The sequence below is a fragment of the Tinamus guttatus genome, unplaced genomic scaffold (assembly GCF_059628265.1).
Source record: "Tinamus guttatus ecotype Peru unplaced genomic scaffold, ASM5962826v1 Tinamus_guttatus_pri_ptg000407l, whole genome shotgun sequence".
Lineage (NCBI taxonomy): Eukaryota > Metazoa > Chordata > Aves > Tinamiformes > Tinamidae > Tinamus > Tinamus guttatus.
In genome coordinates this window covers 1-4,419 of record NW_028288941.1, presented here as the reverse complement: position 1 = coordinate 4,419, position 4,419 = coordinate 1, and the positions used below count along the sequence as shown (strand labels likewise).

The 4,419-nt window shown below is 64.2% G+C and overlaps 1 pseudogene; it reads right to left on the bottom strand.

Annotated features, from left to right (window-relative positions):
• Positions 1-2,604: 2,604 nt before the first annotated feature.
• Positions 2,605-3,923, bottom strand: LOC148593368 (uncharacterized; annotated as a pseudogene).
• Positions 3,924-4,419: the final 496 nt, after the last annotated feature.

The window sequence follows — 4,419 nt, the reverse complement described above, 5'->3', positions numbered from 1 at the left end:
GTCGCTCCCTCCATTCCCATATTCTCACATTCCCGGTATTCCCGGTATTCCCGGTCCTCACCGCTCAGCGCTCCACGCAGCCGCTCCCTCCATTCCCATATTCCCACATTCCCGGTATTCCCGGTATTCCCGGTCCTCACCGCTCAGCGCTCCCCGCAGTCGCTCCCTCCATTCCCATATTCTCCCATTCCCGGTATTCCCGGTATTCCCGGTCCTCACCGCTCAGCGCTCCCCGCAGTCGCTCCCTCCATTCCCACATTCCCGATATTCCCGGTATTCCCGGTCCTCACCGCTCAGCGCTCCCCGCAGTCGCTCCCTCCATTCCCATATTCTCACATTCCCGGTATTCCCGGTATTCCCGGTCCTCACCGCTCAGCGCTCCCCGCAGTCGCTCCCTCCATTCCCACATTCCCACATTCCCGGTATTCCCGGTCCTCACCGCTCAGCGCTCCCCGCAGTCGCTCCCTCCATTCCCATATTCCCCCATTCCCGGTATTCCCGGTATTCCCGGTCCTCACCGCTCAGCGCTCCCCGCAGTCGCTCCCTCCATTCCCATATTCCCACATTCCCGGTATTCCCGGTCCTCACCGCTCAGCGCTCCCCGCAGTCGCTCCCTCCATTCCCATATTCCCCCATTCCCGGTATTCCCGGTATTCCCGGTCCTCACCGCTCAGCGCTCCCCGCAGTCGCTCCCTCCATTCCCACATTCCCACATTCCCGGTATTCCCGGTGCTCACCGCTCAGCGCTCCCCGCAGTCGCTCCCTCCTCTCCCCCATTCCCGGTATTCCCGGTATTCCCGGTGCTCACCGCTCAGCGCTCCCCGCAGTCGCTCCCTCCATTCCCATATTCCCCCATTCCTGGTATTCCCGGTATTCCCGGTGCTCACCGCTCAGCGCTCCCCGCAGTCGCTCCCTCCATTCCCACATTCCCGGTATTCCCGGTATTCCCGGTATTCCCGGTACTCACCGCTCAGCGCTCCCCGCAGTCGCTCCCTCCTCTCCCCCATTCCCGGTATTCCCGGTATTCCCGGTCCTCACCGCTCAGCGCTCCCCGCAGTCGCTCCCTCCATTCCCATATTCCCCCATTCCCGGTATTCCCGGTATTCCCGGTCCTCACCGCTCAGCGCTCCCCGCAGTCGCTCCCTCCATTCCCATATTCCCCCATTCCCGGTATTCCCGGTATTCCCGGTCCTCACCGCTCAGCGCTCCCCGCAGTCGCTCCCTCCATTCCCATATTCCCCCATTCCCGGTATTCCCGGTATTCCCGGTCCTCACCGCTCAGCGCTCCCCGCAGTCGCTCCCTCCATTCCCATATTCCCACATTCCCGGTATTCCCGGTCCTCACCGCTCAGCGCTCCCTGCAGTCGCTCCCTCCATTCCCATATTCCCACATTCCCAGTATTCCCGGTATTCCTGGTACTCACCGCTCAGCGCTCCCCGCAGTCGCTCCCTCCATTCCCATATTCCCACATTCCCGGTATTCCCGGTCCTCACCGCTCAGCGCTCCCCGCAGTCGCTCCCTCCTCTCCCGCTGTCTCTGCAGTCTCTGCTCCTGCTCCCGGCGCTGCAGGAACTCGCGGCGCTGCCGGGCCTGGCGCCGCAGCTGGGGACAATGACAGGGGACAATGAGGGGACAATGTGGGGACAATGTGGGGACAACGCGGGGATAACGAGGGGACAATGAGGGGACAATGAGGGGACAATGAGGGGACAATGAGAGGACACCATGGGGACAACGAGGGGATAACGAGGGGACATCATGGGGACAATGAGGGGACACCGTGGGGACAACGTGGGGACACCATGGGCAGCTCCTGCTCCCGGCGCTGCCGGGCCTGGCGCCGCAGCTGGGGACAACGAGGGGACAATGGGGACAATGAGGGGACAATGAGGGGACAATGAGGGGATAACGAAGGGACAACATGGGGACAATGAGGGGACACCATGGGGACAACAAGAGGACAGCGTGGGGACAACAAGAGGACACCATGGGGACACCATGGGGTCACCGTGGGGACACGATGGGGACAGCAAGGGGACACTGTGGGACAGGGACACGACAGGGACACGATGGGGACACGACGGGGACACCATGGGGACACCATGGGGACACGACGGGGACAGCGAGGGGACACCATGGGGACACGACGGAGACAGCAAGGGGACACGATGGAGACACGATGGGGACACCATGGGGACACCATGGGGACACGACGGGGACACCATGGGGACACGACAGGGACACGATGGGGACAGCGAGGGGACACCATGGGGACACGATGGGGACACGATGGGGACACGACGGGGACAGCGAGGGGACAGCGAGGGGACACCATGGGGACACGACGGGGACACCGTTGGGACACAATGGGGACACCATGGGGACAGCGAGGGGACAGCGAGGGGACACGATGGGGACACGATGGGGACACGATGGGGACACCATGGGGACACCATGGGGACACGATGGGGACACCATGGGGACACGATGGGGACACCATGGGGACACGACGGGGACACAATGGAGACACCATGGGGACACGATGGGGACACCGTGGGGACACGGTGGGGACACGATGGGGACACGATGGGGACACGACGGGGACACGACGGGGACACGACGGGGACACCGTGGGGACAGCGAGGGGACACGATGGGGACACGATGGGGACACGATGGGGACACCATGGGGACAGCGAGGGGACACGATGGGGACACGATGGGGACACGATGAGGACACCATGGGGACACCGTGGGGACAGCGAGGGGACACGATGAGGACACCATGGGGACACCATGGGGACACGACGGGGACAGCGAGGGGACACGACGGGGACACGACGGGGACACCATGGGGACACGATGGAGACACCACGGGGACATGATGGGGACACGGCGGGGACACGACGGGGACAGCGAGGGGACAGCGAGGGGACATGATGGGGACACCATGGGGACAGTGAGGGGACACCATGGGGACACCATGGGGACACGACGGGGACAGCGAGGGGACACCATGGGGACACCATGGGGACAGGGAGGGGACACCAAGAGGACATGATGGGGACACCGTGGGGACACCCGGGGGACCGTGAGGGGACAGCGCAGGGACACCCAGGGGACACCGTGGGGACACGATGGGGACACAGACAGGCCATAGGAGACACTGAGGGGCACAAAGACGCTGGGGGACAAGGGACATGGGGGCCACCACAGTGAAGAAGAGGGGACGTTGGGGACATTGGGGACATTATGAGACACTGGGGGGACACTGAGGGACACTGGGGGGACATTAGGGGACATCGGGGGACATTGGGGGACACTGGGGGGACACTGGGGGACATTGGGAGCCCTGGGAGGACATTAGGGGACATCGGGGGACATTGGGAGCATTGGGGACACTGGGGGGACACTGGGAACCCCCCGAGGGGACATTGGGGATACTGGGGGGGACATTGGGGGACACTGAGGGGGCACTGGGGACCATTGGGAGGGGCAATGGGGGACACTGAGGGACATTGGGAGCCCTGGGGGGACATTGGGGGACACTGAGGGGACATTATGAGATACTGGGGGGACATTGGGGGACACTGAGGGACATTGGGGGGACATTGGGGGACATTGGGAGCCCTGGGAGGACATTAGGGGACATCGGGGGACATTGGGGACACTGGGGGAACATTGGGAACCCCCCGGGGGGACATTGGGGGACACTGGGGGGGGGCATTGAGGGACACTGAGGGACATTGGGGGACACTGAGGGGACATTGGGGGCCCTGGGGGCACATTGGGTGACACTGAGGGGACATTATGAGACACTGGAGGGACACTGAGGGACATTGGGGGACACTGGGGGACAGTGGGGGGACACTGGGGGGACATTGGGGGGACACTGGGGGACATTGGGAGCCCTGGGAGGACATTAGGGGACATCGGGGGACATTGGGGACACTGGGGGGACATTGGGAACCCCCCGAGGGGACATCGGGGACATTGGGGGACACTGGGGGACATTGGGGGACACTGGGGGGACATTGCGGGACAGTGGGGGGACATTGGGGGGGACACTGAGGAGGATATTGGGGGACATTGGGAGCCCTGGGAGGACATTAGGGGACATCGGGGGACATTGGGGACACTGGGGGGACATTGGGAACCCCCCGAGGGGACATTGAGGACATTGGGGGACACTGGGGGACATTGGGAACCCCCCGAGGGGACCTTGGGGACATTGGGGACATTGGGGACATTGGGGACATTGGGGACATTGGGGACCCCCCACCCCCCTCCTACCATGACGGCGGCTGCTGCTCCTCGCGGCTCTCCACACGCTGTCGCTCCCACCCCGCAACGCGGGCGGCGCCCATTGGCCGAGCCAGCCAATCACCGCGCCCCATACTGCGGGCCCGACGCCCTGCC